This window comes from Apodemus sylvaticus, chromosome 23 (assembly GCF_947179515.1).
Source record: "Apodemus sylvaticus chromosome 23, mApoSyl1.1, whole genome shotgun sequence".
Lineage (NCBI taxonomy): Eukaryota > Metazoa > Chordata > Mammalia > Rodentia > Muridae > Apodemus > Apodemus sylvaticus.
Window position 1 is genome coordinate 28,093,866 of NC_067494.1, and position 26,235 is coordinate 28,120,100.

General features: G+C 40.4%; 1 protein-coding gene across 2 annotated transcripts in view; it reads left to right on the top strand.

Annotated features, from left to right (window-relative positions):
- Window positions 1-26,235, top strand: part of Grm1 (glutamate metabotropic receptor 1) — a 382,764-nt gene that overhangs the window by 24,773 nt on the left and 331,756 nt on the right. The gene's annotated exons all lie outside the window — the stretch shown is intronic.

Consider the following 26,235-nt stretch of genomic DNA (forward strand, 5'->3'; position numbering starts at 1 on the left):
GACTACTTGCCTAGGGGTGGTACCACCCGCAGTGGACTAGGCCATCTCCCGATCAATCATTAAGTTTTGAAAAATGTCCTATACACTTGCCCATGGGCCAGCCCAATGGAAATACTTTCTCAGTTGTGGTTCTCTGATTCCACATGACTCTAGCTTGTATGAAGTTGACAAAACCTAAGCAGCACAGAAGGTCTGTGGTGGGTGAGAAAGGAAGAGATGACTGGACTTGCCCTGAAAATTTAAAGAATATCCTGTAGTGACGTCATCTGTTGCTATGGAGCCCAAGTTCATGACGGGAATATCTTCATGAGGTCTTGCTGCTGACTATGTACTTTAGCTTGTGTTCACTCCTCTCTGGATCTTTTGTAGAAGAATGCTACTTTTCATGCCAAGTACATTTTGCTTTAAATTTGTAAAAAAAAATATTAAATACATACTATCTCTCTCTCCTTCTCCCTCCCTCTCTCTTTCTCTCTTTCTGAATTTTCCTTAGTGATATATATATATATACATATATATATATATATATATATATATATATACATATATGTGCATATATATGCATGTGTGTGTGTATGTGTGTGTGTGTGTCTGTAGAGCTGTTTATTGGAACATCAGTAGTATCCCATGTCTCATATCCTGAAGAAAGGTGCCCCCACCCATCTCCCAGACACAATTAATGCCAATGGCTATGCCTTCTTACATTGGGATTGGATTTCCCTCCCTGTCTATGCTGAATGTTTAGAGAGTTTGACCTCTGGCAAGGGTTGTGCATGTCATCTATTCATTGTGAGTTCACGTGTTTAGCTGTGTGCCCCACAAACACTGTTTCAATAGGGGCATCCCCTCCATCTGGATTTTACAGTCTTTCCACCACCTCATTCTGGTTGATCCTTAACCCCTAAGGAGAAGGGGTGTGATGTAGATGTCCCATTTCAAGCTAAGCATTTCACAATTTTTGAATTGTCAGTTACCACCTAATTCAAAAAGACTTCTTTGATAAGGGCTAAAAGCTTCAATAGTCTGTAGGTATGAAGATGCTAAGAACTCAGGGGAAGTTCATTATTAGTTAGGGAACTAATAGTACTAGGTTCTCTCTAGGGAGAACATCTAAGACATAGTCAGGCATGGGGTGTTGGGTCCAGTTAATGGTGCCAGGCATTGGGATTTATATTATGGAATGATCTTTAAGTCCAACCAGAAAGTGGATGGTTACTTCATAACATTCATGCTACTCTTTCTTGCATATCTTGCCAGGCCAATCATTATAGCTCACAAGGTTCAGATATAAGTAAGACTGATAACTTTTCTTCCCCAGTAACAGGCTCTTTTAGCACTATGAGAGCTAGTCAGTGGAAATGAAGCTTTGGGTTCATAACACCTTGATGTCAACATGTCCTATGAACTCAGATATGTGGTGTCTTTATCAATAGGATCTTACTATGTCATTCTAGATGGCGATCAAGAGTAATGTCAATAGCATTTCATGTTTTGGGGCAGAAGCTAATCTATAGGGCCCACTGACCAACAACTATAATCTCATACTTGGTACTGGGATTTCTATTTGAGAGTCAATGTTGTCTTGGGAGATATTGTCCCCCTGTTGTATGTACACATATATGTCTTCATACTCCTCATCTATCCTGCCCAAACATCATTTCCTTGAGGCCCTTCCTTAACAAACTGTTACCCTTCCCCTCTCACTACCTTATAGTCTTAGGGTTTCTATTGATGTGAAGAGACAGTATGATCATGGTAACTCTTCTAAAGGAAAACATTTACCTAGGACTGGCTTACAATTTCAGAGGTTTAGTCCATTATCCTTATGGAGAGAAGCATGGCAGCATCCAGGCAGACATGGTGCTGGAGAAGAAGCTGAGAGTTCTGCATCTTGATCTTCAGGCAGCAGGAGACTGTGTGCCACACTGGGCAGAGTTTGAGACCTCAAAGACCACCCCTCCAATTGGTGTGACAAACTTCCTCCAATAAGTCCACACCTACTCCAACAAGGCCACATCTCCTATTAGTGCCCCTATCTATAGGCCAACATACAAGTCTATGGGACCCACTCCTATTAAAACCACCACCCCTATAGTATATATATATTTTACTCTATTCTATTCAATCCAATCAAGGATATATTATCTCTGTAGTACATTACATCATTTTTTTTTTAGTCTCATCTACCAACTGGGCACTCCTATATTTCTAGAGCCTAAATCAGTACTGGAGAGCCCAAAGACATGGAACAGGCATATTTTTGAATGATTAAGTCAGAGACTTCAGGGGTGGAGAGATGACTTAGTGAGTAACGTCCTTGCTATACAACCATGAGGTCCTGAGTAAGCGACACACATCTATGGTCCTGTTTCTAAGGATGCAGAGACAAGGGAATCCCTGGAGGTCATTTGCCAGATAGCCTTGCTGAATTGGTGAGCAGTGGGTAAGATAAGAGACCCTGTCTCAAACAATAAGATAAAGGATAACTGAAAACACACACACACACACACACACACCACAGGCTGGAGAGGCTCAGTGGTTAAGAGCACTGACTGCTTTTCTAAAGGTCCTGAGTTCAATTCCCAGCAACCACCTGGTGGCTCGCAACCAGGTATAATAGGGTCTGATGCCCTCTTCTGGTGTGTCTGAAAAAAACTCATATGTCTACTCATATACATTAAATAAATAAATAAATAAATAAATAAATAAATATTTTTTAAAAAAGAATCCAGACAGAACTAATATTTAAAAAAAAAGTAAAAAAAAATAACACTTGGCATTCTCCTATGCCTTCCACACATGTATATATAACACATATGCACATACACATACATTCATGTGCTATATCCCAACCCACATACGATGCTCTCACTGCCTGGGGTTTTATGCTTATAGCAGGAATGGCAAATGTGTGCTTCAACCTAGATGACTGACCTGTAGTATCTTCTCTTCTGGATTCAATAGTAAAGTCCTTCACAACTCGGTTATTAATCATTAGCTTCAAGATGAAACTCTATCCATATCCCTATCTGACAAAGTAAAATTTCATACATAGTTTTTTCAGTTGAGAAAATTAAGACCAAACAGGGTTAAGGAAATTCAATTTTACCACTCAATGCTGTATGAGTTAACTCAAAAGAGAGAATTGAGAATTTCAGCTACAAGAAGCAAGAATCAGGTCTGTATAACATCCCTGGATCTGGGCTCTTTTGCTACGCATAAGACCACCTTGAGTTATTAACACATGCACTTTTCAATATAGATTTGTTGAAGTAGATTCAGTGGGAAGTTTAAAGGTCACTCATTGTTTTCTATAAGGTGACAAATACAGGTGGACCAATCACCCTGTGTGTTCCAGTGTGAAAATAGAGGCTGAGTGTGTTCCAAACCATTCCTTCTAATGACTTCATTTTATAGATGCAGACATTGAAACCCAGACAGATAATAGTAGATCTTTCATAAACCATAGGCTTGAATCTGTTAATAACTCAAGGTGGTCCCTTTACGTAGTACGTAGTACGTAGTACGTAGTAAATAATAATGGATATCAGAACTGAGTTTAGATGGGGTCCTTTCATTACCACCAATGATGTTCACACACAGCCAATTAGAAACATCTGGGGTGGAGTATTGGCTAATAAGGCATGAGTAGTATCCAGGAACTGGACTTACCCCTGGCTCCCTCTCTTCTTTGGGAAACTGCGATATACCTAACATCATTAATACAAGAATTTGCCTCACTTTTAACTACACAGACAGGAAGTTACATATGGAGAGTGTTTTATAGGGTTTTCAGAATAAAATACCTCTCCTTTTTGCTTAGCGCCACAGGATCAGTCTTTGAACTAAATCTCAATAAACTAAAGATGTATTTCTGACATTTAATTAAATTCAACAGTTATTGATGGGATAAAAAATGAGTAGGGCATGCTTCTTAATATAGACTCTTTAAATCCTACTTAAGTTGAGGGAAAGAAGTTACAGAATTCTGATAGTCCCACAAATCTCAGATAATCATGATTTGTCAGGCTGCTGAGAGCTGGTCCTGTACCTTGGAAGGCATGTTGGGATGCTTAATTTGTTCTGATTAACAGTTAAACGAAAGCATTGGTTTTTATTTTTTTCTCAAATGGCTGTGAGATTTCTACTAAGGAATAAGTATTTGAGTATTTTTTTTTTTCATTAACATTCTGTGGATAGCTGGGGGAAGCGATGTGAAGGAAACATCATATTTTATCTCTCTCATATTTTAAGATTGAGCAGGAATGGAACAGAGTTAATTATATAACAGGTACAATAATTATATAACTGATTTAATCTTTCTTTGGAGGTAGAAAACTCTTTCCATAGAAAGCTCTGTATTTCTACCAGGTGGCCATGCCTTTTATTTTCACCTTTGGCATCTGTCAGTTGTAAAATATGGTACTGAGATCTAGTTTTATGTATGGTCCATATAGAATGTTGGGTCTTACTTGTTTTGTGTTGGGAGAAATAAAAATCTATTTCTCATATTATATATTAGATGGGGATAAACGTAAAGAGGCACCAGGTAATTTCTTATGCACAGAGGTACCATCTAAAGATGGCCAGTGTACCATTAGGCTGCATCCAGACATGTCTTTATTGTACAATAGAGCCAGTTCTCAAGCAACTCAAGGAAAATTGAAAATATTCAGCATGAACTAAAAATGAATTTACCCAGTCCACCAAGCATCCTTGGTTAGCAGCATAGGATGCAGTAGAGAACTGGTTGTTGATTCTTGTGAACTTGTGGCTGACTGGAGAGACATCGTGCTGATGCTGCCCTGACTCTCAAGAGAGGATTGTATTCTGTACTTCTTGAGAAAGAAATTTTCAAAATTCATAGGATGGCTATAAAGGATGTCAAAGAGTCAAAAACCGAGTTGTCTTTCACTTGGGGTGGCCTGCCAGATCTTACTTGTTTCAAGAAAAAGATAGGTCAAATCAACTTCCGAAAGAATGGGTTTATGTACTTCTCCCAGAGGACTGTCTAGATCAGTCTTTGTGTTGCCACAGCAGGGCGGGTGTGAGGGTGGCTGTGGAGAGGTAGCAGGGGTGATGGGGTAAGGAGAGCCAACGAGCCGAGAGGAATCAGAAAGAACATATTTCCATTAGGTCTGGTAGGAACCTGCCTGTTTCGTGTATGTTGTATATCTGGGGACTAACTAGACATATGGCACAGTTTTAGGTTTTGGGGTCACTGCTATGACAAAATACGTAACAGTTCTAAGGTACATTCTCTCACAGAGCGGAAGTCCCAATGGTGGCAGTTTGAGAAAGTTGGTCACATTTGTCAGCAGCTGGGAAGCAGAGAGCAAGGAACGCTCTCAGGTTCAGCCTGTTGAATACAAAGCTCACTGTTCAAATGGGTCTTCCTATCCCAACTCCATAAATGAGATAATTCATCTACTGTGGAAACTCCCTCACAGGTGTGCCCACGAGCTCACTTCTGAGGGGAATCCAGATACTGTCAGCGGATAAACGGTAAAAACTATCCAAGTGCTCACAAGCTACTTTTGTAAAAGTTTTAAACAAATGTACATATGTATAACGACTTGAAGAATCAAAGTTGAATCTTTTGAGGAACTTTTGAGGAATTAATAAAACCAGTGGTATTTTGTACGAATTTCCCAATTCTAGCACAATACCTGGCAAATAATTGGCCCATGATACTTTTATACTTTGGTCCTTAGGATGGATGCTAAGGAGTCTTAGCAGCTGAAATATTGTAAACACACCAGTGAGGATTCAGTGGACCCTCAAGCGAAATAAGTCACAAAGTCACTTGTTCTATAATTATTGTGAAATTATGTTTTTTAGTTCCTGACTTGTTAACTTAATCATGTTTTTCTGTTTTAGATCGAAAGTTGGGTACAAATCCAATGACTATCTGTGAGTGGTGTGCTTGTGGGTCCATGGGAACAGAATTCAAGGCTGGGGAGTGTGCTAATTTTCTGACAGCATGTGGGCAGCCTGTGGAGCAAGAAATAATTTTCCACAGCAGCTAAAGATGGGCAATCTTTGGTTTTGAATTTGTAAATAAAACGAAATAAAAGTGATTGCCCACAAAAGAGAAACATAATTGTAATGAAATAAGTTTGAGAAGTAGAAAGCAGCTTGCCAGGGGTAATAGAAATGCGTGTTCACTGTACTTCCTGAGCAGGAGGGGCTTGTGTTCATACATGTCCATTCATTAAAGAAAAAGATACAGTAATGGAACTTAGGCAATCATTACATTGATTTCAAAGGACGCAGTTAGATTCCAATCAGTCAGCAAGAAAACTCTTCAGTTGATTGGCTTGTTATTAGCACACTGAGGATTTATAAGATTTCAGTTATACTAAAAATATACAAGGAAAGCTCTCAGATTGCATGAGATCAGAGCTCCTATTTCTCATGTTCATTGTAGGATGGAGAGTTACTATGCTAGGGATATAACCTTGTTCTATAGGATTTACATTTGTTTTTTCTAAAAACCATCTTGTACTGGGCAAGCTGCAAGGTAGAGACTGCATGACTCTTTATCACAGGGGTCGGGCTGGGCAGTCTGGCCAAAGAAGATCTCAGCCCCGAGGAGCCAGCACCATCTGCAGCCCACTGCAGCAGCTATAGAAGAAAGCCTGCCCACTGTTCCAGTCTCTCATTTCAAGAAACCAGAGAAAGAGAAGACCTCAATGGGAGATGTCTCTCTTTTTACATTTCAGCAACTAGTTGACATTTTATTTACTAATTGTTTTGAGATAGACAATTGCTACGTGGACCAGGCTAGTCTGGAACTTCTTATGTAGCCCAGGTTGGCCCTGAGCTAGCCTCTCATCCCATCCTCCCAAGTTCTGGAATTATATGCATGCACCCCAATGCCTGGTTATCTACAGGCAAATAAAGCCTAACTACCCTGGTTATAGCATGACCTCACTGCTTTAGGAAATCAGGTGTCTGTAGACAACTCCTAGAGCCAAGAACCCTGGGCTTGGGCTTGGCCTAAAAGAAATGTCTGTGGGGCTTGGGTAAATCTATTTTTTTTATTCATGGTATTCTCGTTTTTTGTTTTTTTTTTTTTTTTAAATTGGGGATATGGGCCAAATAACACATCATTTGATTCCTTTTCAACGTTCACAATATCTGTGATTTGTACGAAGAACGGCGACTCATCTTCAGCTAATTAGCTTTCTTGTTTTCACGATGAACTATGTGATTCGTCCCCACCCCCGATATTTGAAATCTGCCTACTGTTGGCCTCTCTGAGAGTGTTTATGAACATTTGTTGAAACTGACCAGAGAAAATCCTGGCAACTTGTCCCCGGTCTAAGGAAATTGTCAGCCGAGTTGTGGCACTTGGCTGTCTCCCGCTGTAGTAAACGCTAATAAAGCCCTCACAGAGGAACTGCGAACAGATGCAGCTCTGAAAACACAGTGTCCTTGTCGCCATTTGGTCGTCTGTTTCTCCTACAGGGGTAGGACTTGCTTGTAATAGCTTAGTGAATCGTCTCCTTGTCATAAGCACATCGGAGCTCACGAGTGCATTAGAAATTCGCTGCACCCAGAGTCTCAAATACATGGTCCTGAGTCACGAAAGCGCTCATACGATGGCACAGAGGCACAGAAGTCCCTGGAGCCAGACATAAGCATAGTATGCTGTGGGCTGGGGAGATGGCTTGTGGGATAAAGCGCACTTGGCTTGCCAGCCTGAGGAGCGGAGCTCAGATTCCAGAATCCACATAAAAGCCAGGCAGGCCCTGGTTCTGGAAAGACTCAGTGAAGCAGTATTCGGCAAAACCAGAACGGGGAAGTGGGAAGGGGTGGGTGGGAGGTCAGGGGAAGAGAAGGGGGCTTACGGGACTTTCGGGGAGTGGGGGGCTAGAAAAGGGGAAATCATTTGAAATGTAAATAAATTATATCGAATAAAAAAATTTAAAAAAAAATTAAAAAAAAAAAAAAGCCAGGCAGGTATGCAGGTGGTGCTTGTAATTCTAGTAGGTAGGAGGCAAAGGCAGGGCATCCTTGAGGACAAGCTAGCTAATTAGCCAAATCAGACAGCACTGCGTTCAGCCCGAGACCCTGGATCAATAAAGAAGGTAGAGAAGAATCAAGTCAGAAACTCAGCATTTGGGGCTCCTAAAGGCATGTACACACATGCATGTGTATACCCTCACATACTTAAAACATGTGTACACATACCACATTAATATCCACATACAAAAAAGAATAGTGTATCGCCTTTGTGGTCACTTTCAATGTCAACTTTACTTGAGTTAGATACTACTTATCTATCGATCTATCTGTACCACATCTTAAGGGTTAAATTGGAAACTAGGTCTATTATACTGGGACAACAGAGACACCACCTACATGCCTCTGTCTTTGCTGAGAAGTAGCTAAGAATCCTTGGAAAAACGGATATCCATTTCCTCATTTATAAACACGTTGCTTAAAAAAAAAAAAAAAACATCCCATGAGGTTGTTGTGAGGAAGACAAGAAAGCAATTAGGTGTGGTAGCTTTTTGCAAAGTCAGCCCTTCGAGCCAGCAAGGTAACAATGTCTCAGCATCCCGTTAGAATTACACTGCAGATGTAATTCTTAAGGGTGTGGAATTAGCCTTCCTGTTCTTGTTTCTTCTTCTGCCCATTACCTATACCCCAGCTGCTTAGTTTACTAGTGCCACTGCGTATGTGGGATCGCACTCAGAATGTCACAGATAAAGGGCTGTGTTCATTCCCTCACGGACCTTAAACACATTTCTTTGACTTAACTTTCTGAAGAGTAATGCATCTAATATCTGTCCTTCCCTCTCCCTAGCCCCCACTTCTCTGAGCTTCTTTATTTAAGTGTGTTGAGATTGAGGAGACCCCTGAATTGATCCTGTCATGTGCGGAGTCATGTGGAGAACACAGTATCATTATAAGTGCCTTTTTTTTTTATTTTTAAAGGAAACACCCCTGTAACTTTCCATCGGCTTTCCTGCTTGTGATTTAGTCATGATAGGATATTCTATAACTGGATGCAGTAAGATCCCTTCCCTATAGAAGAAACTCTAGCAGGCCCAGGTTTGGCACACGGGACTCTGGCAGGTCTTAGCTTTCTCCCCCACTCCCTCTGCCTGGCTAAAGCCATTAGATTAGCTCCTAAAGCTAGACCCCCAAGATCCAGTCCTTATTTGTCAACTTGCTCCTCCTGAAGCTAACTACTGAGCTCCAGCTTTTAAAGCATTGAAGCCCAGAAATCAAATGCCCCCTTTTGGGTCACCTAATTATCATGCCTCATCAAAATTAACCAACTCATTCTAACATGGGGTTCTTCCTTTATACGTTTCCCCATGGGCTTTGTCTGTCTTCTCTCTATCCAGAGCCAATCCTTTGTTCCTCCAGGCCTTGCCTTTCCCACTTGTTCCCTTCCACTTCTCCCTGTTTTCTCTCTCCAGTCTTAGTCCTTTATCCCTGCCCTTTGTCCTTCTGGGACAAACAAGTCTCTTTTATGCTAAGGACCTGGTCTTGAGGTGTCTCGAGCCAACTTCAGGGTTCCTTACATCTATTAAGCATTCAGATGTTTTTTGTTTGGTTGGTGTTTGAATACACTTAGTGCCAGCTCTTGAGTAGAACAGGTGGGTGGGGGAAAGATGGGGCAAGTAGACAGACAGGCAAAATCCCCTGGCTCGTAGGCCCTGTTGTTTCCCGTAGCATGAATCCTCCCATCACCATCACGCCTGGTTTCTGTCTGTTGGCTCCAGGTCACTGAGGGGGATTGAGAGGCAATCCAACAGGGCTACCCTTCAGCACTATGCCAAGCGCCTTAGGAAGCAGGAGAAGGTATTGCTTCAGCAATATTTACTCACTCATAAACTGTACTGGGGGTTGGGGATGTAGCTCAGGAAGTAGAGTATTTTCCTAGTATGTATAGGACCCTGGATTCTATCTCCAATACTACGTTCACAGCTGTGACATCACACACCTGTAATTCTAGCCCTGGAGAAAGTGGAGGAAAGAGGATCAGAAGTTCAAGGTCATCCTCCTATACCAAGAGCACACAAGGCACTATGGGATACAGGAGACCCTGTCTCAAAAACAAAAACAAAAGCAAAAATGAAAACAAAGGAATCCCTGTATTTATGTTTGTATAATCTTGCATACACAGACTACTCTTCTATGCATATGTATATACTATGCAATGCTTATGTGTCAATTTTCTTACTAAAATACATACAGTAGTGTTTGCATCTCTATAACAAAGTGCCTGAGATAACTAAATTATGAAGAGAAAAAGATTATTTTGGCTCAGTTTTGCATGAGATGCGGAGTACCCACTGCTTTGAACCTCTAATGGAGCTGGCATTTGGCACTGCTGGGAAGCATTTGAGCAAACTGCTCATTCCATGGCCAGGGTAGAAAAGACGAAAATGGGGCCTGGGATCTCAGGCACTCCCAAAGCCGTGACATCAGTAACTTAAGAGGTTTCTTCTAGGCCCCAATCCCTGACCGTTCCACCACTTCCCAGGAGAGTGACCCCAGCTATATAGCAGGAGTCACGATTAATTTTCTATATTTTGTTTGCTCAGTTACAAAAATTACTTAGGTTCACTAGTCCCAATCTGTCTCTAGTGACAATATTTTTAAGCTACTGCATCTTTAGAGCATTCCTAGCTTTCTTCAGGAAGAACATTCAGTTCCTATGTCCACACACTGGTTCTTGTGTCCTCTTGCGGTTATTACTGAACAAGTTTTCATTTCGTCCTGGAAGAGAGGCTTTGGTGGCATAGTGTCTGTGATGTCATGTGTTAGCGCTCTGTAACGAGCTCGCAATAGCATCATGACTGTGTCAAAGTTTGTCAAAATCCTAGTCTTATTTCTTTTGATGGAAAGTTTGGTTTTACTCTGTCTGGGTTTTTGCAATATTCTTTATCATTGTGATGGTGGGAAAAACACCCCAACACAATAACAAAGAAAAACAACAACAACAAAAAAAACAAACTAACAAACCAAATCCCAAACCCCAAACCCCAAACCCCCAGACAACAACAACAAAAAAACCCCACAAAACCCCACCCAGTGTGTATCCAGCTTATTTTAGTTTTATTGTCATTATTTCATTGTGTGTGCGACTTGTTGCACTGTTTCTGATGTCTGTCTTTCTCCTCCTGATCATTACCGTGGGCCTGTGGTTCCATCCTCAGTGGTGAGAGGGGCAGTAAGGCCGCACACACTCTGCATATTTTTGTTATCTTAGTTTTCATCCTTCATAATCTCTTTTTGTTCTGAGTTTAGTTTTTTCCTCTGCATTACCAGTTTGCTTTTCAACATCTTTGTGCTTTTCCCCCCAATGTGATTTGTGCCTGTGTTGTTTTTGTATTTATTATTTTGTATTTATTATTTTGGCCTTAGTCTGTTTTTGTACTGTTTTAGCTACTTGCTTCAGTCTATTCTCCTTTTAGAAATTTGGTCCTTTTTCAGATATCATTTCAAAACATCGAATACGTGGGATGCACAGGATGCTTTCTGAAATTGCCTTATATTTTTTCCAAAAACTTAGGGTTACACCTAACCCTACCGTGCTTGTTTGGGAGTCATTTTCTTTCCCTGTGCTGAAACTAATTTTCTTATGGATCCATGGTGACTATTTCTCCCTTTGTATCTCTGAGGATGCTTCAGTCTGGCAACCACTAGACAATCCCTTTCTTTAGAAAAAAACCACTGTCTATCCTTTTACCGGTCAGAGCTGGGGGGACCAGCTGATTTTAGTCACCTGGTTCAGCTCCCAGGGTGGAGTGTCCAGAGACTATAGTCCCTCAGTCTATGTCCTCCCAGCCTCGGGAAAACTCTTCATAGGTGAAGGGCAAGTCATTGAAATGAGCACACAGGCTTTGATGGCCAGCGGCCATTTCCTGAGTCAGTCCTACCATTGAGAGTTCACAGGACTTGAGATTGGATCCCACAAGATCATTTTGTTGTTGTTTATTGGCTTTCAGACTTAATACCTTACCAATTCAGATATTTGCATGAGCATTTTAATAGTAGTCTGGGAAAAGACTTTTTTTTTTTTTTAACTAACACTGTATTCAATGCTTTAAAAAAAAATCATTGAATTTATCTCCTTGGTTTTCTACCTTAGAACCGTTTAGTTTATCAAGCTCTACACATGGAAGAGGCCATTTTGCTTTCCGATGTTAGGTCTTTATCTGGTATTTAAGCTCATGCCATCCTAGACTGCGTGGTATTTTGTCCCCACCTGTCAACACTGTGGATCCTTACTGAACCTCTTCTGTTCTGTACCAAGGTCAAGGACAGTCCCATACCCCACACAGTGGAGTTGCTGCCAATTCTGCTTTAATGGGGTAGAAGTTAATAATATTTAAATATATTTCACAGTCAAGTACAGTCAACCTCTTCCCTGTGCCAGTTAAGAGGTGTGATGTCAAGGAATACAAAGTAATTCAGAAACGATTTATGCATTGTTTTGGATTCATATGCATGACAATTTTTTCTTGCTTCACATTTGCATAATTATAATTTCACCTAAATTTATATGCAGATTAGCTCAGATCTCTGAAAACATACTAATTGCCTAGATTAACATACTGATTCACAACCTTTACTGCCTCCAAAGGAAGGGCAAATATCAGGAAATATAATAACCCAGGATATAAAATTTAAAGTGGACAATTCTCAAAACAAATATCTGTAAATAGCTGAGACTTGGCAAGTATTCCCTAAGAATTCTTCTTCCATAAGTGTTTCTGGAGTGTTGTATTGTGTGTGGGACGTGTCTGAATGCTCCCCACTACACAACACACACACACACACACACACACACACACACACACACATTTGTTTATATTGAAGATGGAATCAATATAAAATTCCTAGGTCTATCTTTTTCACAATGTTGTATTTAGTGGTCAGTTGTCACATGACTTTATCCTCAGATTGTTGCCTATTTGAATGTTTTATTTTAGTTCAATTCAAAATATGTTGATAAATAAACATATTAGACACATAGGAGAATTAATACTAACTCCTGCACTTCTGTGCTAATATTCAATCCACAATTACTCCATTTCCAGAAAATATGCAAATACGTGATATTTGTAACTATGTCTGTATTATTTTTTATTCAAATGTGATGTTGTCTCCTGAGTCTCAATATGTAACATCTAATCTACTTCCCTCACAAGTTTTTCACTTACCAAAAAGAGCTTAACATTTGTCCTTTGTAAATCTTTTTCATAGCGGATGAGCCCGAAAGTCACAGAATTTTACTTGGTAATTCTTTGATTTAACAAATCTCAACATCTGCACTAAGTATTATGATTCAACTCGCCAGTTTTATCTCATGGAAGATGTTTGTAAATGTTGCTAGATAAGTTTAAGACCCTAACGTTTTGATCATGACTTATACTTTCCTTATTAAAACTGGTTTAATATTGCAAAGAGCTCTACTAGACCACTCATTAAGTCTGTGTGTCCTCTAGGAAAATCCTCTTTCAGTTTCGAGCTATTCCTTGGTCTCCAAATCCTCCTTTAAATACAGGAGAAAGCCTTTTAAACATGATCTCTGTAAGAAACATACTGCAAATTTTCTTTGATATTGGCATCTGTTACATTTTAGAGGGAAAAAAATGTTCCTGTCCTTTTATGTCCTGTCCTGGGCCCAACAGATCATTTGTGAACCACGTTTAGATCTGGCTGTACTGCTTTTTGAGGAGACTTGAACAGTAGTATACCTGTAGTGTAACTGCCTGCAGTTACATTGAACCCATTACCTGGAAGGGAAGCTGGAGATGTATGGGAAGGTGGCGAAAAGAGATGGAGACCAAGACAACAGTCACTGTTCAAGGTCTCAAGGTTTAATGGAAGACTCCAAATATATAGGTGGGGGAGAACCCTTCTCCCAAAGGATGGAAAGTCTCCACAGAACCAGTTCAGTTGTTCTGCAGGTAGCTAAGTGTCTCTCAGGAAGCTGCAGGTCCTTGAAGAACAACAAGCTTCACCTTGGTCTGTGCACCCCACCCTAGGTGGAGGGGATCATGACTAACACTGGAGTTCCTGCTCAAAGGCTGGGAGAGGAACTTCACACTGATGGATGTCACGTTCCTGCCAGGTGGCATGGCACCCCAGTCAGGCTCTCTGCACTGTAGTATTAAAGAACACAGTGCCTGCAGCTATGTTGCCATTGGTCCACAAGCTGCTGAATAATCCTTTAGCCAGTTTGTGTTTCTATGTCCTTATCTGTAAAATGGAAGCAGAACCAGATTTGTCTTTTAGGCTAATTAAGTTGTGATCATTGAGATACTAACGGGTGCACAAGACCTTGTTTTGGAGTTTGTTGCCACTATTGACAGATATTTGATGCAAGTAACATAACATTGCTAGAAGATTATGTAGCCAAAGAAGTTCTTTATTGACTCACTCTTGGGTGTGGCATGTTTAGTACAGTGAGCTTGGGGACAGGCAGAGTCTACTGCTTCTTATCCATATAGAATAAATTCCCAAGATAATGAATAGAATTTTCTAGGTAGGAGGACACAGAAAGAATATTGGGCAAGTAAGATTAGCTTATCACTTCTTCATATGGGATAAGCTTAATAAAATTTTTTAAAGATTTATTTATTTATTTATTTATTTATTTATTTATTTATTTATTTATGTGTACACTGTTCTGCCTGCATATACATGAGTACATCAGAAGAGGGTGCCAGATCTCATTGTAGATGGTTGTGAGCCACCGTGTGGTTGCTTAGAATTGAACTCAGGTCCTCTGGAAGAGCAGCCAGTGCTTTCAATTTCTGAGCCACCTTTCCAGCCTGGACCAATCTTAAATGAACCCTAATGGATAAAAAATTAGTAACTGTGTTTCCTTTCTGTCTCTCTTCTCTCTACTCTCTCTCTCTCTCTCTCTCTCTCTCTCTCTGTCTCTCTAGTGCACGCATGTGAGCATGAGGGACAACACACTTATCCGTGTGATGATGGAGGCCAGAGAAAGATATCTGGCATTTTTTTCTATTATTTCCTGCCTCATTGCCTTGTATCAGGGTCTCTCAATTAAGTAGAAACTTTCCATTTTGGCTACCTGTGAACTCCTGGGATCTGCTTGCCTTTGGGGTGCTGGGGTTACAAGCCTTAGCGACTGTCTTAGTCAGGGCTTCTATTCCTGCACAAACATCATGACCAAGAAGCAAGTTGGGGAGGAAAGGGTTTATTGAGCTTACACTTCCACGTTGCAGTTCATCACTAAAGAAGTCAGGACTGGAACTCAAGCAGGTCAGGAAGCAGGAGCTGATGCAGAGGGCATGGAGGGATGTTTCTTACTGGCTTGCTTCCCCTGGCTTGCTCAGCCTGCTCTCTTATAGAACCCAAGACTACCAGCCCAGGTATGGTACCACCCACAAGGGGCCCTCCCCAACTAATCACTAATTGAGAAAATGCCTCACAATTGGATCTCATGGAGTCACTTCCCCAACTGAAACTCCTTTCTCTGTGATAACTCCAGCCTGTGTCAAGTTGACACACAAAACCAGCCAGTACAGCGACCATGAGCAGCTTTTTATCTGGGTTTTAAGAATTGGAGTTCTGGCTCTCATGCATGCACAGGGTCTTAGTTAGGGCTTCTATTGCTGTAATAAAGCACCATGACCAAAAACAATCTGGGGAGAAAAGGGCAAGAATATGTGACAAAAGGAAGTCAGAGCAGGAACTCAAGGTGGGAACCTGGAGGCCAGAAGTGTTATCTCATCTCCGTTAAATACATCTTAAACTTTCTAAAAGGTTTTTTTAAGTTGGTAGTTGACTTTCCTAACTGCCACCAAGTTATTATCAAGATAATCTTCATTGTCAGTATCATTTTGTGTATCATTTTGACCTTTTCTAATTGGTTGAAGAGATCTAGTATATGTAAGACCCCCCCCCCCCAAAAACCGAGGGTGCCCCCAGCACCCCACGCCTCGGAAGGCGACACCCATATCACTCGTGAGAAATGGTCCTGATGCAATAGCATGAGGATTTCTTTTATTCCAGAGCTCTGGGGTCCACAGCCGAACACTGCACAGGGGTAGAGGACTGTGGGACCCTGTGCAACTGAAGTCAAGGGTATTTAAAGGGGGAAAATCACAAGACAAGGGGTGGAGGACACAGTTCACAAGGCAAGGGGTGGAGGACAAATTATGCATGGAATGGGGAAGTACAGAATGAGGAAGTCAGGCAATAGTTTATGCTTTAAGGAAGGTTAGATATTATCTGGAGCAAACATCCTTGGTGCATTGTATAGTTAAACATTGGAACTAGAACAGGGTGGGCTATCTTTCTCAAGCTGAAAGCAGAAAAACAAATTACTCTGTGCTGGGCTAGTTGTTTAGGGGTCTAAAAGCATTGTGTTGGGGTCTCTCATATACATCACATAGACAGGAGATACAGAAAGACCAACAGTTCAGGGTAAAACCAAAACAAGTTCCTGAAATCGAAGGAACTGCTTCGAAAGGCTATGGGCTATATGTTGATGAAGACTTATAACCAGAGCTCTAACACTGTTTGAGAAAGAAAATGGAGGACTGAAGAGATGGCTCTACTCAGCCATTAAAGGGATTGGATTTGCTGTTCTTCCAGGTTCAATTCCCACCTCCCACATGGTGGGCCCAAACTATGTGTAACTCCAGCTCCAGGAGATCAGACAGCAAGGGCACAAACATACATGCAGCAAAACACCCATCCTCATAACATATGAATAAAACCAAATTAAAAGTTTAGAAGGGAAATGACAAACTTACTAGGCACTGAGAGCCTTGCAAGTACTGAGATATAGTGCTTTCAAGAGGTGTGGGGTTTTAGGAAATTATCTTAATCTCTGAGGGCTTGTTCTGTTAATAAATGTTGGGTGATAGTCCTCCAAACTTCTAATTGAAATGATGACATTTTCCTTTTTAAATGGTGATTCTACATTTGATTACTCTCTCTATAGCTTAGGTGCAATTGTGTGTGTGTGTGTGTGTGTGTGTGTGTGTGTGTGTGTGTGTGTATACCTTTTACTAAATACAACCAAATCCTGGCTAATCTGTGTTTACTGAGGATGGAGAGTTAGGAAACACAGGCAATTCTCAAACCACACATCAGCCTACAGTTTCCACAGAGCTAGTGAGTTTTTATTGCACATCTGGTTCTGCAGTTGGTGAACATCGCAGAGGGAAAAGTTTACTTATTAATTGCTTTCAGGTTAATAAAATAATCAAAATTTCTCAGCACTGATGAGAACAGCTGAAGAATTCCTTATGCATAGAAACCTGCAAATCAATATTTTGGTCATGTGTCTTTTTTATTCCTAGTTTTTTCTTTTTAAATACTAGTTTTTTTATTCCATATGACCTCAAAGGAAAGCAAGTAGAACACAAACTAAATTTTCAATTCATGTCAGATATTTTCTAATCACTATTATTATAAGGGGATCTTTAATGTATATTTTATCTCCATCTTGGTAATAGTTTGACTACAGTATGAAGAGTCAATTACTGAACTTACAAAAATTCCTTTTGAAAGTTTAAAATTTATTTGAGTAAGATGAGATAACTTAACATAGGAACTATAAAACTTATCCAGCTGAAAAGAGTTAAATTATCAGTGTGCACTTCAGCAAAGTAATTTGTAATCTTTAATCACTTAATATGGCTTAAAGGAGATTATAGTAAATGGATTAATCACATTTTTATTGTAAAAGCAGAACCATAAGACGGGGCAGGGAGCTGCACTCAGATTTTCCTAATTTGAAAAAAAAATCTTTTTAAATTTTGTCGTGCTTACTTTGCATTCTAAACAAGTTTACTTGCACAAGATGGTGGACTTGAAGGAAAAATGCGGGAGTTTGAATGATAATGGCTTTCATAGGCTCTTATATTTGAATGCTTCCTTTCCGGTTGGAGGTGTGGCCCTGTTGAAGGGGGTGTGTCCTTGTTGGAGGAGGCGTGTCCTTGTTGGAGAAGGCGTGTCCTTGTTGGAGGAGGTGTGTCCTTGTTGGAGGAGGCGTGTCCTTGTTGGAGAAGGCGTGTCCTTGTTGGAGGAGGTGTGTCCTTGTTGGAGAAGGCGTGTCCTTGTTGGAGGAGGCGTGCCCTTGTTGGAGGAGGCGTGTCCTTGTTGGAGAAGGCGTGTCCTTGTTGGAGGAGGTGTGTCCCTGAGGAGAGGATTTGAGGTTTCAAAGGCCCCTGCCATTCCCAGTTAGCTCTGATTGACCTTCTCATGGTTGTGTCTCAAAATGTGAGCTTTCAACTACTGCTCCAGTGTCATGCCGGCTTGTCTGCTGCTGTATCCCATAGTGTTGGGCCTCTGAGACCCTAAGCAGTAAAAGAAAACACCTTCTTTTGTAAACTGCCTTGGGCTTGGTATTGGAGTCACATCAATAGCAAAGTAACCAAGACAGACGACTATCTGGAATTCATGCTTTGATTTTTCCTCTAGAGCAATTTATCCCCCACTTAAAACAAATTGCCCTACATGTAAAAGTGGCATGCAACCAAGTTTTAAAATTATTATTGGTTTTACGAGGATAAATAAATAAATAAAAAACAGTGAAATTCTCCAACTGAGCAAGATATGCAAGGATTTTTATGTTGTTAGGTTTTTGTCTTTATTAAAACATTGAGAGAAAAATAATTCACTGGAATATAAAGGTAAGAATTGACTGAATATGTTAACGTGGAGAAAGGGACTGTTTTTCACAGAACTGGTGCTTTTCAACTACATCATCTGTATTTGATATAAGTCAGAACAAAATATTGACTCTTTTTTTTTCACAATGTGCTTCTGCACACAAAGCAGTTGCTTTACTTAAGTACAATAAAGGGTTGGGAAGGAGATTGAAGAAATGGAGGAAACTGTCCTGTGATAGAATGCGCTGTGACTGAGTTTTAGCTTCGTACTGGGGAATGTGTTCTTTGTCTAAATTCTGGAGTGAAGTAGCAGGCTCGTTTTCCTGTAGACACCTCCTGTCTGTTGCTGGAACTCATCCACCTCTTCTTGCTTCACTTCCAACTGCACAGGCGTGCCTGTTTCACTGATTGACTGCTGTCAAATTAGAATCTGATCTGCTTCGCTGATAAACTCTGTTATTCACTGTGGGGTAGGGTGGGGTGGGTTCAATGGGGTACGCCACAGAACCACCTGGCCCTGCCTTCACATTAACATGAGCTTTGTTTGCAGTCTTGACTGACTCTCCAGTCTTGACTTCCTTGGGTGTTTCATCCACCGCAGTGTGTGACTGAGTGTTCTCAGCTGCCTCTTCACAGGACCAGTCCCAGGTCTGCATTGGGGAAGGGGACACACAAGCGGCAGACGAAGTTGTGGGAGGTATTTTCCTTTTAGTGAGATAGCAATTCACTATGTAGCCCAGGCTAGCCATGAATTTGAAATCTTCCTGCCCCAGCCCCCTGAATGCTAGGATTATGTTCCTGTGCTGCTATAGCTGCCTCATTCTTAAATCCTATAACGGGAAAACAAAACAAAATTCTGAAGACAAAGTAGTTAGAGAAGGCTGTGAGAACAGGCAGTTCCCCAAATCCTGTAAGTCCATAGTATTGCATAATAAAATGAAAATGAATCGCAGCTTTACATTCAAATGATAGGAAAGAGACATGAATCTCTCTTTTCAATGATTTTGTTTTGCTTAATTCCTACGTTATTTCAGAGTTTGAAGGGGTGAAATAGCACAGTATTTTGCATTTTAAATGGAGGCCTATGATTTATTTACTATGACATTGGTTATCAATAATTAGCAGGACTCGTGCCATGGTGGTGCACGCCTTTAATCCCAGCACTTGGGAGGCTGAGGCAGGTGAATTTCTGAGTTCGAGACCAGCCTGGTCTACAAAGTGAGTTTCAGGACAGCCAGGACTACACAGAGAAACCCTATCTCGAAAAACCAAACATCATCATCATCATCATCATAATAATAATAATTAGCAGGACTCAATAGAATATTTAATACAAACCTATCAAGTTTCTAAATTGCTTTTTAAAAATACTTTATAATATATCTTATGATGTGACTCACACACAGTCCCTCCACATTTCTTTCCATCTCCTTTTGAGGTTAAAATGAAAAGCTTTTGCAAGATTCAGAGAAACAACAAGGTGACCTGCTAAGTCATGAAGCAAATGGGTTTGAAATTAAAATTTAGGTCACAGGCAATATATAGAACAGATAATTAAAGGATTATTAAATTATCCATTGTGGAAAAAAGTAATTTCTGAAAAAGTGCAATAGCGTTCACCCAGCTGCGAGTGATCTCAGAAGCTGATGGTCTGCGCTGTGAATCGAATTGGAGAAGATGTCTAGACCCTTGTCAACATCAGCGAGAGGCTTGGCTGCCTTGAGAGTCTAATGCCACCTTGTGATTATAATTACTATCCTGAAGAAACACTATTTTTATCCCAAAGGACTTCTTGATCAAAAAAAATAAATACTTATTTTACCTGATATTTATTGAACATCAAAGAAAACCCCGTACTTTAAAGATGTGAGCCACACACTGAAATTTTGTTTTCAAAACTTTAGCATGAAGTTTGCGCACTGGCTATGTGAGCTTTTCTGTTTCTTGATCGAAATATTCCCACCACCTTGTATGGTTTTGGCTGTTAGCTCAGCCTTTAGTGATTGAGCCGTCTCATTTGCTGTCCTGCCAACCTCTCACTAGTTTTTATTGTTTCTTAGGAAGCTTCAGGTCCTGCTGTCTTTGAACTACCCACTTTCAGATTATTCTATGTCAGTGGGCTTCATACACTAAAATCACATGGAATTTTAAAATATGCAAGTTGTTTTCAATTGCTGTAGATCCCTGGAAGGAGACTATTCTGAAATGGAGTCTCAATATTGCTTTTAAAGTTTAAAGCAGCAACCATGATTTAATCTCTGCAACTGTTAGCCCTGTACAATAATTCTGATGTGTCCGTGTTTCAACCTGGTCCTTGGTCTTGGGTGTTATTTGAATCTCCTTTGCTGGGCTGCAGTCTTCTGATCAGCAATTCCCATAGTACATTCTTGGCGTTTGTTTGTAATGTCCTAGGATAACTTTCATAGGTGAAACATGTAGAATAGTTTTGTGAATGATCGACTTTACGTGGAGCTTTCGTAATAGGAACACCAGTCTTTTTTCTACAAGATGGCAGTGAGGTTCTCGTATGTCCAAACCATGTGTTTATGGGAACACATATCCAGATGTCCAGGGGCCACTTTTGAGCCCCCCCTTGATCTTCTTCTCAATCAGAATACATTGAGATTCTTGAAGTAAAATTCACAAATTAAGTTTATTTCTACCTTTATAGCATTTAAATTGGTAACAATGGTTCTAGGTTGACTTTGAAATGTTACTTAACTTTTTTGTATGTTGAAATATTTTAAATATTTTGTTATGAAAGTTAGGAAAGTGAATGAAAGGCCCATGAAACAAACTACTTTGCTGTTTGGTGTTTATTTATTTACTTGTTTATTTATGTGTATGTTTACTTATTCATTCATTTATTTATTTGCCTATTTTTGTGCATGCTTATTTATTCATTCATCTATTTATTTATGTACTTGTTTGTTTGTTTGTTTATTCATGACCCCTTGCCAGTAGGTATCTCCACAGCCAGGACTATTTATTACATACTCACATGACTCACTTCTCATGTTACAGTGACAAACTATATGACAGCGGAACATAAGGAAGGGATGGTTGATTTTGGCACAAGTTCAAGGGTACAGGCCATGCACCTGTGGCATGGTACTGTGGCATGGAAGGCATGTTGCTAGGGTGAGGAGGCACGTGGTCACACTGTATTCACAGTAAAGAGACAGGGGGTGGCAAATGCTGGTGACAAACTCTTTCTCCTTTTCCTTCAGCCTGGGACTCCAGCCTCTGGAGTAGGGTGGCCCACATTAGGGTGAATCTGGCCTCTATTGAACCTCTCCGGAGTCACTCAGGTAGACAAACAAACCTCCAAGGAAGGAGAAAATTGAGCGATGGATTTAAGCAGCTAGGCCAACCACGCTCATGTAGCTGAGAAAGGGAAGGACTAGGTTCTGCTGGGATTTACTCTATCATCCTCAAAGCCCATCTTCCTGGATGATTTCCTGCTTTGAAAAGTTTTCAAAACTAAGCAGAAGCATCCAACTGCTATGTGTCGTCTCTGTCTGGCTTTGAGAAAGTGACAATGAACTTGACCAAGATTCTACCTGTGAGGAGCTCATAATCTCAGCAAAGAACACCTTCCTCCCATCCTTCAGAGGTACTTTTTCTCTTTTCTTTAGAAAAAATATTTCTTAAAAACGGTTGCAAAAACAAAATTTCAGTGCTTGTTAGACATATCCATGAAGCTGTGGTCAAGCTGATAGCAGAAACAAGGGACTCCATTCAGAAAGGGTGGGTACGCCGTGAACAGTCAATCCACACAATTTCATTGAAGACTTTGAACCATCTGAAGGCGTTCACTTTGTGTGAGATTTATAAAGGAGATGATGAGACTCACAGATGAGCTCTTTAGCCAAGGAACCAACTCAGAAGCAAAAACACCAGGTTTCATTCCTATCAGGAACATCTAGCTTGAGCCTTTCCTATTGAATTGCAATCTCAGTGGTTCACCCATGGTGTTAGAGCCTGGTTTGTAGTTTGGCAGCTTTTTAAAACAAAGGCTTCTCCAGGAAACAGATTTATAGGATGCAATCTCTACTATGATAGTCCAGGAAGATTAATAGAGTCTCTGTTAAGTTAATTCACTATACAAAGACATAAAAGCATTAAGTAGCAATACCACTCTAAATTTTATTTCTTACCTACCTGTTAAAAAGGTCTGCTTCACCTTTCTTTTTAATTCCTGGCAGCAAAATTCTAACCTTAGTTACTTAGAGTCTATTCTAGTTCAAATGCCCCTCTAAAGAGTTATCTGGGGGTTGTGGATTTAGCTCCATGGTAGAGCGCTTGCCTAGCAAGTGCAAGGCCTTGGGTTCTGTCCTCAGTTCTGTTAAAAAAAAAAGTTATCTGGAAGGATTTCTTGGCTTGGGACTTTGTAACATAAATCTTGAAAGCACATCCCATATAATGCAAGGTATGTGCATTTGACAAAATAATATGTAACAGGTATGATCCTATAAGACAGGTATTGATATAAACTTTTAATTCACTGAGTCACTTGAATGATTCGACTTGCAGGGCTGAGGAATAAGTTGCCTTTGGCTTCTCTTTGGCAAAGTTGATAATAAGTTGCATTTGGATTTCTTCTGCAAAGCTGCAAGTCATTTTCCTTATTCATGATGTCATCCTCTCCTTTCAAAAACTGTGATCAGCTTTTTTGCATCAAGGTAGTTATTACACTGATAGAAAGTTCTTTGGCTCTATCCTCATGATTGTTATTGAAAGGTCACTGGAGTACAGCCTTTCTCTATTCAGGAGATACACTCTGGGGTACCTGCTGTCCTGGTTTTTGGTATGGTACCCTACCTCTGCCTCCAGCTGTTTCTGTGTGTTACTCTTTACTTGATTTCTAGGAGAATAAAAAGTGGGAGTCTAAGTTGGAAATGGACCTCAGTTTACTAGCACAGTGGAGGTCACATCCCATCCCAGCTAATTCGGAGTGCATGCCTTGATTCCCTTGTAAGATCTGGAGTTTGATTCTTTCATTTTCCCCAAAATATGTGTTCTCGAAAAACAACACTCCTTTGGGAGAAGTAGCATAGCTTCTTTAAGAGGCATGAAGCAGCACTAAAATCTGTTATTTTTAGTTATCTAGAGTCCCAGGATGCTGATGGGGCTTAGCCCATGGGAAGTGTTCTTGGCATACACATACACAAGGGGAAGACCCTGGATAGAGTAAGGGATTATAACACAGTACAAAATATAGTCATCCTAACAAGAGGCTCTGAGGCTTGATATTGTGTGCATCAAAGTTAAATTTTGTTAGGGCAAGGATCTTATCATTTATACCTCTGCATTGCCAAAGCATTAGATACAGGCAGCTCCAGGAGCTGGTGTGACCTTGCCTAAGGTAGCACGTGTGGTGGAAGCAATTTTGAAGGAAGAGAGACAGCTGGGAAGCTGGAGCTGGAGAATAAATCCGTCAGTGCTAATGATGGGATCTTGGCAGTACAATATATTACCAATAACACCAGTACTCATGACAGACCACAAGGACATCAATTAATTTGGACATCCCAAATTGTTCAAACCATTCATCCTTCTGATGAATAAATGATTCCGATATTAACCGTCTAAACAAAGGGTAGTCTGATAATCTACATTCTTCCCATACATAAGGATAAGTATATTCTTCCCATATATATCAGACAAGTGTATATCCTAAACCTTGGGGTGTCACCAGGAACTTTTCTTTTGTCTTCCTCTACTCTGAACTGCCTTTCCCAGTCTCCTATATCAGGAACCTGAGCTATAAGATTTCCTGATACTTTAGGGTGGTTAAAAATCTTCATGGTAATGTTGTGATAGTTCTCCATATTTAGATACTATGTGAGTCCCCACACTAATTGCTCAGAAACCAAGAAATTGATGTGTGAAAGTAGAACTGATGGATTTTTTTTTCTTCACGGTAGAAAGCTTCTATCAAAGAAAATATTCACTCCTGGGCATATACCCAGAGGATTCCCTACCATGGAATAAGGATACATGCTCTACTATGTTCATAGCAACCCTATTTATAATTGCCAGATGCTGGAAAGAACCCAGGTATCCCTCAACAGAAGAGTGGATGCAAAAAATGTGGTATATCTACACAGTGGAGTACTATTCAGCCATTAGAAACAATGAATTCATGAAATTCTTAGGCAAATGGATGGAGCTAGAGAATATCATACTAAGTGAGGTAACCCAGACTCAAAAGGTGAATCATGGTATGCACTCACTAATAAGTGGATATTAACCTAGAAAACTGGAATACCCAAAACATAATCCACACATCAAATGAGGTACAAGAAGAAAGGAGGAGTGGCCCCTTGTTCTGGAAAGACTCAGTGAAGCAGTATTCAGCAAAACCAGAATGGGGAAGTGGGAAGGGGTGGGTGGGAGGACAGGGGGAGAGAAGGGGGCTTACGGGACTTTCAGGGAGTGGGGGGGCTAGAAAAGGGGAAATCATTTGAAATGTAAATAAAAATATATCGAATAAAAAAATATTCATCATCTATAGTAAATAGAAAGCAGGTCCTATTTCTGATTGTTCTGAATAAGGCAGTAATTCTTTTTAAAATTGTAGATATTTAATGTATGCAACATGGATTAGAGTATTAAATTGGAGGTTACATGGCACATGCTCCCATGATATCCATGTCAGATAGAAATCTAGGTTGAATTTTTTTTTTTTTCTAATTTGAGGCATTTAGAAAGAGAACTCACAGGCATGAAAGGATCCATTTTAAAACAAAAAAAGTGACCTCTTAGGCGATCAAAGAGGGACTATCAACAAAGGCAGTAAATCGGAGAGCTTCTAAAGGCACTTGGCTATACACCAGTGGGCTTTCACTAAGGGCTTTTGAGGTTCCTGGTCATATGTTAGGAGCCTGGGATGTCAGCCCTGAAAAGAAAAATGAACTAAGGGATTTATTGGTCTTGGAATATTGAGATGTTTGCTATTTTAGATAACACTATTCTTTCAGTTAATTATTATTATGGGTTAATTGCATATGTGCATGGTAAGTGTGACTTTATTTGTATAATGCGTGTAATTGCACCTGTCAAGGTATGCCTATTAGAACTAGAAGCTTTTGTTTTGTTTAATTTATTTTTTTAACTTTGATTTGAGAGACTAAGGAGCAATTGATCTAGCTGCAGGGAAGGAGATGAATTCATCAGCTTGTAAAGGCCTGTGTTTGTTGAGCATATTGGCCAGGCATGTGACAGAGTTTAAGTAAGAGAGCAAAGATTTTCATTGTCAGCTAGAACACAGTGAAGGGCAAGCAGAGGACCTCCTAAGACACTCTTATAGTGGGGTGAGCTTGAGCCCTTGCTTAAGACATGCGGGGAAAATGTGGAACTGAGGGAGGGTCAATGTACAAATGGACACGTGCTTGAACTTTAAACTTTGGAGATAATTCTTGGCCACTTATATCGTGAGGTCAAAGCATAAAGCACAGGTGAATGCACTTTACCAACCTTAAATCCTAATGAACATGTGATAACTCACACAACGAGAGGCAGAGAAGCGTGATCCAAAGAAGAAATCTATGGGTCACTGTGCACGGCTGCTGCTGTGCTGTTGAAAAGGGGGCCA